Consider the following 10153-nt stretch of genomic DNA (forward strand, 5'->3'; position numbering starts at 1 on the left):
TAGATGATTTATGCACTTTGATGCTTTAACACACAATTCGTAGGCCCTGTTCCATTGGTTGGTTTAGTTCTTAACTGATGAGAAGAAATATAACTGGTAAGTCGTTGCCCTAGTCAGCCTCTTAGGATTTCTTTTTAATATAACCTTGTAGTGGGTTTACACAGTCAAGTTTCAATATTTGCAGATGATGGGTAAAGTAATAAATACTGAGGTTCTACGAGGAGGTAAGTCCAAGACTGGACCTAGGGCATGCTGTGGATGTTGTATATCTGGACTTTTCAAAGGCATTTGACACTGTGCTACATAAAAGGTTGGTATATAAAATGAGACTACTGGGAATAGGGGAAAATTTGTGTATTTGGGTAAGTAATTGGCTTAGTGATAGAAAACAGAAGGTCGTCATTAATGGCACATTCTCAGATTGGGTTGACGTTACCAGTGGAGTCCCACAGGGGTCAGTATTGGGGCCACTTCTTTTTAATATTTTTATTAATGACCTTGTAGTGGGTTTACACAGTCAAGTTTCAATATTTGCAGATGATACTAAGCTGTGTAAAGTAATAAATACTGAGGTCGATAGTTTAGCATTACAGAGGGATTTGTGGATGCTTGAGGAGTGGGCAGAGAAATGGTTGATGAGGTTTAATGTAGATAAATGTAAAGTTATGCACTTGGGCCATGGAAACAAAATGTATAATTATGTTCTAAACAGTCAATTATTTGGGATCATGGGATGAATCAAGAGAGGAATTGATTCTCATGATAAAGAAATAGTTTTGCCAGGGCAAACCACACATGGAATATTGCGGCAAATTTACTTACCTGGTCCTGTCGCAATCCCCGATTCCGACAGTCCGACGAGGATGAAGTCCGGCGCGATTCATGAAGATTGTGCGCCCAAGTCCCTGTATCCGTCGCTTCCACGCCGAGGTCCGCCGGAGTTCACCTTCTTCTTCCCGGTGCTTGTAAGTGCATGTCTTGCGACACAATTCTACATGTTAAATCTTGCGTGTTGTCCGAAACTGGCGGGTTGTCAGAAGGCCCACCCCCGATTTCTGTCACATGCAAGCCGGCACCGATGCGCCAAAATCCAAGCACGTGCGACACAATCCCCGGCACGATGCAGCGCAAAATGGGCACCGATGTATAAAAAGGACATAGTAGGACTGGAACGGGTGCAGAGGAGAGAAACCAAGATTATTAGGGGAATGCGGGGACTAGAATACAAAGACAGATTACAAAATTTGGGATCATTCCATTCCGTACAGGGATCTCTCCAAAGATCTTTTTATACCTAGGCCTGTGACCAGGACAAGGGGGCATCCTCCACGCCAAGAGGAGAGGCGGTTCTAGCATCAATATAGACAAGGGTTCTTTACTGTAAGAGCAGTGAGACTATGGGACTCTCTGTCGCAGGAGGTTTTTATGATGGACTCTATGTACATGTTCAAGAGAGGGCTGGATGCCTTTCTGGAGAGAAAAAATATCACAGGTTATGGGGATAAAACATTTATTTAATTCTTACAGGTTGGACTTGATGGACTTGCGTCTTTTTTCAGGCCTTATATACTATGATACTATGATTCCCTAGTTTGCTTCAGACTTCAAAAATTACTAATGGATGGCTGGAGTTTTTAATTTGCTTTGCTTTACTATGCAATAAAGACATCATCTTCCAAAGAGAAGAAAATACAAGTAACATTTCAACTATTAAATGCTTTGCATCCAAGACTCATAAAACATGAAAATGGTCAGGAACCAAATTGTGTAAGATGGTTGTAATATGGCTTCATTTTTCATCTGTGTTATGGCCACAGCACGATTCAGTGTTTCAACTAATTAAACTTAGTTAGTTATAGAACTTTTATGTATGTGCATCAGGTAAATTGTACAGAGCTGGGCATAAGACCTGTAAGCTTTTTAAAAGGGTTATCAAACTATAAGAAAAATTTAGCAGCTGGGCTGGGAAGGGCTTTTTTAAAAAAAATAAAGCTTTATTCACCTCCGCCGGCACTCCCATTGTCACATGCCCTGTACTTCTGAGCTGTTTCCTTGTTTGTCTACAGGGGCACGGCCAGCAGCGTAACTAGGAAAGGAAGGTTCCCTTCCCTTTCCCTTACACATTTATGCACTGATACATAAATTTCTATACTCTATAAACAGATCAGTCCCAGTAGCTGCTGACCACATAAAGAGCATAAATTAAAGTTGATTTGAGAAGATTTACTGAGACTATATATTATTATCTAATATGTAAAGCGAAGAGCATGTGTCAGGTTCGCTAGGGAGAATGCTGGGACTTCTGGTTCTTCTGCTGGTGCCAGCAGCGTTCTCCGACCCCCGGCGCGTATCCGCACAAACTCCACCTCTCGTCATGGGCAGCGGCTGCTAAGATCTCGCGCTGTCTAGGAGTTGTGTTCGGAACTGCTGGGACTTGTGGTACCTCTGCATGGTGCCTGGTTGTTCTGCACCCTGAGGGGTTAATTCCCAGAAGCTCCCACCTCCTATCAGGTTCTGGAAGTGGAGTTCTGGCTGCATAAATTGCAGCTTCACTAGTCACCTGTGCCAGTGTTTGAAACCCCTTCATCACTCGATCGCTGCATTAGGTTGACTTGCTCTGTATCTGTATCTGTGTTGTTGTGACCTCGGCTAGTTTTTGACATTGACTCTTTGCTTACTGATTTTGCTCTTGACGTACCCTCTCGTTGTGACTCCGGCTAGTTTACCACTCTTTTGTGTTTTATGTTTGTCAGTCTGTTTGTGTTTTCCTTTCCACACTTATCCAGTGTATTTCGAGTCTTCAAGTAGTCGGCCCACGGTTTAGCGTGGGGGGGCTATAGGAAGGGACAGAGGTTGGGACAAGCTCAGGGCACACTATACCCTGTCTTCCGTGTTACCCAACCCTAACAGCATGGGTGTGTGTATGTATTTATGTATATAAGCTAAAGGAATCTGTACTATTGTGTACTGTACCAAATTTTGCACAGCCACTCCCTATGACTCAGAGAATGTCATAGACTCAGATTTGAGCCCCAATTTTCATACTGCGCTTTTGAAAATCCACTTATTACCCACCATATACAAGAGTCATTGTCTGCTGCTGTGGCAGTTGGAAGCTGAGCCTTGTTTGGTTGCTGTTCTGCCACATGTCATTAATATGAGCTCTCAGCTTTGATTGGTTACTATGGGCAATGAGTATAAGACAAATGTGTGTGGATAGAAATACAGAAATAGGGGGAAATTTATTAGAAGTGTCCTGTATCAGTTGCCCATGGAAACCAATCAGAGATCAGTTGTAATTTTATAAACAGCTGTGGGAAAATAAAACTTGAGTTTTGATTGGTTGCCATGGGCAACTAGAGCAGTTCGGCTCTCAGACACTAATGATAAATCTCCACTCAAACAAAGTGACAGTCAGAGAAAAAGACAGTTGCTGGAATGAGAGTGTCAGAGACAGACAGTTGCTGTGCAGTGGCATCCCAGCGCGGCAGTCACTCTTACATATCTGAACTCCATAGACGGCTCCTGTGCTCCAGCTCAGGCGTCCCTTCCCCCTAGGATGAATGTGCAGTGGCTCTGTGAAATTTATAGGGCCAGCTTCGGAGAGAATGCCAGAGAGAAAGCTTGTTTTTAGACTTTTGCAATTATGTGTTGTGACCTCTGCTTCCATTCCCGACCTCCTGGCTGACTACGACTCTGTTTCAGCCTGCCAATTTTCTTGTTTTGCAGCGGGTTCGGGTAAATACTGGATGCCACTTAGACTCCCCTCCCAGGTATTGGCCTACATCATCGCTCGCGATGGTTCAGTGGGTCCACCACCACTGATCCTGACACTATGCTTCTTCAAAGTTGAACATTAAATGATAGAAGCTGATTTCTTTAATGTTTTCCATCCTGGAAAACTTATTTATATCCCATGTGCTTTTTTTCTTTTTTAGAAGACACACTAAAGACCAGGATTGTGTTTTTTTACTGAAATCTGGTGAATTGGCATGATTGACTACATGAACTTTGCAGCTTGTAGTTTTGTGGAGCCTTGGGTCATATAGTATAAACTTCCCCAAAAAATCTTGTTCCTCCTTCACCTCTACTTGGCATAGCACAATTTGAATCAAATGTAAAAAAAAAAAAAAGAAATTGTCTGTTAAAAAAACCTGTAAACATTTAATATGTTACAAATTTTAGAATATTAAAATTGACCATTTTTAACCTCCCTTATAAAGTAGAGGCAAAAATCTGGATATAGTAGCACTTTTTTCCCTATTAGTTGAAGTGTAAATATATGAACTCCAATATAAGCTCTAACTTAAAAGAATTTTTATGACCATTACAGTACATTTAGAAAAACATTAAAATTTTAATGTGTTCAAATATCAGTCCTTTGAAAATGCTTTTGATGATGACTCTTCTCTTTTATATTTTATTTAATTAATTATTTATGTAATGATGAATTTAGCATGGTTATATATTTTAAAAATACAGTACAATGGGGTCAGGGCTTCTTAGACTTTACACAACTCCATTCAAAACAATATGGTACAGAATATTAACTTGGCCCTTTGATTGGACTCTAAAGTAATTTTTTTTGGTTTTCTAAAAGCAAAAAAAAATCATCTTTCAAATAAAGTTTGCTATATATATATATTATTGACAAGCATTTTAACTAAATTTAAATATGGGGTAACTATTTCTACAAAGCTTTAACCCCTTAGTGGACCAAGCTCATTTGCACCTTGATGACCAAGGCCTATTTTTCAAAACCAGCGTGTGACACTTAATCTGGTTATTTATAACTTTAGAAGGATTTAACTTCCCCAAGTGTTTTTCAGTTCAAGTTAGTGGGAAATTTTGGTTGATATATTTAATATTTATTTTGGAGAAATAGGTGAATTTGGTTAACATTTAGAAAAAATTGGCTATTTTCGAAATTCAAAATGTTTTTTTTTTTCAAACTGATAGTCTTACTACCCAAATTAGTTGCTAAAAAAACATTTACTATATCTCAGCTTTGTGTTGGGGTGTTCATTGAAGAAGTGTCCTTCTGTTTTATTACGACACTAGAAAGATCACAAATCGATCAGTATTTTCTCAAATTTTCAAGGAAATTTTAGAATCAATTACTTCAAGGTCCAATTAATTCTATAGGGGTTTTGGAAGTTCTGTTAATAGAAACCCATACATATCACGCTGTTCTATTAATTTCATCCCTCAAACTATTAAAAACAGCAGGTAGGAAGCTTGTTAACCTTTTTTTAGTATTCTACATAACTTCAAACAAAATATAGGTTTTATTTGGAATTCACTAATATTTATCATTAATACATTAATTTAGCCGAAAATTTCCCACGTTAACTGAATAAAAGTAGAAAACGCATCTATAAGTACATTGTGCAGGGGCTGGACTGAGCAGGCAGATACCAATGGCAGCCCCTGGAACCTTCATTAGATCCCCGGTTGCCTGGAAGTGAAGAGGGCACCCCGTGATCGCATCGCGGGGTGCCGGGATGACGTAAGCTGGGACCTGGGAGCAGAGTTTAAGTGGTATACAGTTTTCACCAGAGACCGCCACAAAGTGGTGCGACTTTGTGTGCACTACTTTGGTGGCAGCCAAGGCGAAGTACAGAGTAGTAGAGCAGTGTCGTAGTCGTGGACAGGTAGGTGGTCAGGAAAGGAAGAATGGGATCGTAGTCAGTAGCGGAGTAGAAGGTCAAGGCAGGCAGCAGAGTAGCGAAGTCAGAAACGGAGCCGAGGTCACAACAGGAAATCACCATTAATGCAAGGGATTCACTAAGCAAGCTTTCACTAAGGCACAAGGCACAAAGATCTTGTAGGGCATAAAAGGCTGGTTGTTTATTGGTTTGCCAGGTGGCCAGTGGCAATTAGTGGCATGCTGGCCCTTTAAATCTTGAGAAGCTGGCATGCATGCGCCCTAGGTTGCGGGATGTGCGTGCCGGATCAAGGAGACAGCGCTGGAATGCGGACAGGTGAGTGCACATGAGGCATGGCTGAGTGGGCACAGGGAGGAACACAGGTGCGTCTGCGACCTAAGAGGAGGGTCGCAGGAGCACCTGTGACTGTATATAGATCCCGCACCATTGACTGTGGGATCTAAAAGGTTAATTGCTGCTCGAGGCGAAAAATAAAATGCGGCCCACCCCCCAAGCTGCACCGGTTGTGGTATATACAGCCGCCACCCTCCTCAGTCATGGTATATACAGCCGCCACTCTACCCAGTTATGGTACATTTAGCCTCCACCCTACCCAGTCATAGTATATACATCTGCCACCGTCCCCCAGTTATAGTTTATGCAGCTTCCACCCTCTCCATTTCTTACAGCATGTGGCTATAAGTAAATTAAAAAAAATAGATACTCACCTTGAGCTCCCAATCCCCAATTGTCCTCTTTTTCTGCTCTGCACATCTCTGAAAACAGAGGTTACTGATTCTTCTGGTGGGCGATTCGTCTGACCAGAGCGATTCTGGGCTCTGGCATCTGCCGCCAGAGGCAGGAACGTCACCCTGCCTCATGCCAGGTACAGCCCTGCTTTGGGGGGTATTTATCAAGGCTTGTAGAAGTGTTATATAATTCCTGGCAAATAGGGCATACCAGGTTATAGCACAATTCTACGCCAGGTTAGCCATCACAGCTAACCTCCGAAGCCTCCTAATTAATCAAGCTACATGATAATTCTCCCTCATTGCCCCTGTTTTTAAGTATAGAGTTCTGATGTCTTCGTAAACAATGTAGTGAGACATTGCTCTTCTACTGACTGACAAATTGTCAGCTGTACATCATAATAAGCTTGCTCTTGGCAAATCCGGCACATGTGCAGTCATTTCATCATTGGCAATACAGAAAATGATCAAAAATGTATAGAATTTGACAAGAGCCAGCGGACATGCGTGCCCCCATTTTGGGGAGGATCTTTGCTCCTCATTTATGTCATTGGGAATCACAGATCCTCTGCAAAATGGCTGCTTGTCAAAATGCTTATGTTAGCTGACTCTTAGGAAATACACCTTCTTTCATTTTCTGCATTGTTCAACTGATGCAATGATGAGATGACTACGCATATGCAGGATTTGCTGAGAACCGGTAGACATCACTGGCTCTCTGGCAGGGTAAGTACTCACACCACTTTGATTTAAATGTTGCATATAACAGTTGACACCGTATTCTGTGCCAGCATCAAATGTGGGTGCTAACACTGCGGGGGGTGACTGAAGTTCAAATTCAGATTTGGGGGACCTGAACCTGCAATGTTCAACATGGTTCTGAACATTGTGGTTTGGGTCCTCTCATCACTATTCATTAGACCAATTTCTGCTGACTGTTTCCCCTAAATGAACTTTGGTTTGGGGCCTAATTTAGCCCTTATTCTGTAAAATTAACTTCAAATGATTGTTTAGTTTTTACTTGGGTTTATTAGTATAAGTCTTTGTTTGCTTAGAACAAAACAGTGTAATGATAAAAATCTTCAACTGTAATGGTTGAATTGTAGCCAATAACAGCTATTTATTTAATTCTGTTCCACTAATGATCATGTATTCTTCAATTTAATGGCATATTCATGCATACCCTGTGATTTTTTAATTCCTTGTCATTATCATTCAATATTTGAGAAGAAATATGAATTCACTGAACAGAATTGCTGCATTATAGTGAGCAATAATTTCAGAAATCTACTATATTATCAATTTTTTTGCTGACCACATTACCTGTTTGTGATTATAATCTCTAGTAGCAATCATTTCAATCAGTTTCCTATTGATCTTTACTTTAATATTCTAAGCTTCCACTAATAATGAATACTTGGTGTTTGCAATAGAATTCATGGAGTGGATTTATTATTTATTTTGTTTAGCATAGGTGTTATTTTATTAAGCTTGTGGTTATTGGTCGTGTGCAAGTTTTGAATGTGTCAGATGTAGAGATGAGCGAGCACTAAAATGTTCGGGTACTCGTTATTCGAGACAAACTTTTCCCGATGCTCGAGTGCTTGTCTCGAATAACGAGCCCTATTGAAGTCAATGGGAGACTCGAGCATTTTTCAAGGGGACCAAGTCTCTGCACAGGGAAGCTTGGCCAAACACCTGGGAACCTCAGAAAAGGATGGAAACACCACGGAAATGGACAGGAAACAGCAGGGGCAGCATGCATGGATGCCTCTGAGGCTGCTTAATCGCACCATTATGCCAAAATTATGGGCAACAGCATGGCCATGACAGAGTGACCGAATGAGGCTAGATAGCATCTAAAACATGCAATAATTGACCCTGACACTATAGGGGATGGCATGGAGAGGCAGTGGCAGCAGTGGCAGGCTAGAGAATGTCATGGCGACAAACCCTAAATGGACTCAGGCTTCACTAAAGGAGGTGAGCAAGAAGTGCTGAAATGATTTCCTATGTGAACAAAAGGTTGTCAGTATATTTAGTCGATAACACAGCATGGTGGCGACATAGTGACCAAGTTCCATAACGTATCTGGTGAAACACCCGAAAAATGAGCCTGACACAGCTCTTTTGATAAGGGGACGACATGTGGAGGCAGCCATGGAGACGACTTCCATGATTAAGAGCGACAGTATGGGGCATTCATATTGCGCTGCTTTGATTGCAACTTCAGGTCTCCAGCATGGCGGCGACAGATGGGCCGAGTTCCACTATGTATCTGGTGAAACACCTGAAAATTCTGACTGACACAGCTCGGTTGATAAGGGGATGATGTGCTGCATATCCACTCGTGCTCCAGCGTCTGGGGTATAGAGAGTTGAAAGTTGCGCATGGAGACATTGGTGGACGCTGTGGAGGATCGTGGAGGCAAAATGGACAGGAAACAGCAGGGGCAGCATGCATGGATGCCTCTGAGGCTGCCTAATCTTGGGATGGAGCTGGCGGTCCGCTGCCAGGCGAGCTTTCGCCTGTCCAAGCCCCTGTCTCTCGGCTCCTCCCCACCCAAAATGGGCTTGGGGGCCAGAAGCGTTTGCTTTGAAAAAATTATAATTTTCAAAGCAGGCCGGGTCGTTTGAATATTTCACCTAGGAATAATGGAATAGCATAGTGGTTCTATTTTTAATTGTTTTTTCGTAAATGGTTCCATGATTAAGAGCGACAGTATGGGGCATCCATATTGCGCTGCTATGATTGCAACTTCAGGTCTCCAGCATGGCGGCGACAGATGGGCCAAGTTCCACTATGTATGTGGTGAAACACCTGAAAATTCTGCCTGACACAGCTCGTTTGATAAGGGGACGATTTAGTGAAGTAGTAGTAGATTAAAGGTGCTGCAGTTAAAACTATGTTAGTTGGATCTTGGGATGGAGCTGGCGCTCTGCTGCCAGGCGAGCTTTTGCCTATCCAAGCCCCTGTCTCTCTGCTACTCCCCAAACAGCACTTCTAAGAACCTTTTGTATAAGATCAAGTGTAGTAGTGTTCTTATAAGTTTGGGTTATTGCGGGTGAGGGGAATGTAAACAGATGCGCAAGAAGCTCTGAAATTATATTGGTAAATGATAAAAGTTTGCCAGTATATTTTGTGTATTACATAGCAGGGTGGGGACAAAGTTAACAAGTTTGATGTGGAAGCCATGAAAACAACCCAAAATTCTGTAAGACACAGCTCGTTTGATAAGGGGACCATGTATGGAGGCAGCTATATGGACGACTTTTGGAGGCAGCTATGGCAATGACGTGTGGAGGTAGCAATGGAGACAACGTGTGGAGGCAGCTAAAAAGACGACTTGTGGAGGCTGCTATGGAGACAATTAGTTTAAATAGTGCCTGTATGTGGCAGTCCAAAAAAGTTTTCAAACCAGAGGAGCAGGTAGGTGGTCCAAGAGGAAAATTAAATAGATTGAGTGCCTGTATGTGGCAGTCCAAAAAAGTTTTCAAACCAGAGGAGCAGGTAGGTGGTCCTCCAGAAAAATTAAATAGATTGAGTGCCTGTATGTGGCACTCCCAAAAATTGTTTAAAACAGAGGACCGGGTAGGTGGCCCTCCAGAAAAATTAAATACATAGAGTACTATAGCTAGAGCCAGTTGGCCCTGGCAAAAAATAGCCAGTTTCCTCTGCTTTAGTGTACAAAGAGGAGGAGAAGGAGGACAATGAGGAGGAGGAGTGCATACATTATTCAGGTTGAGCTTCTTTCAC

This window comes from Engystomops pustulosus, chromosome 11 (assembly GCF_040894005.1).
Source record: "Engystomops pustulosus chromosome 11, aEngPut4.maternal, whole genome shotgun sequence".
In the NCBI taxonomy this organism is placed as follows: Eukaryota; Metazoa; Chordata; class Amphibia; order Anura; family Leptodactylidae; genus Engystomops; species Engystomops pustulosus.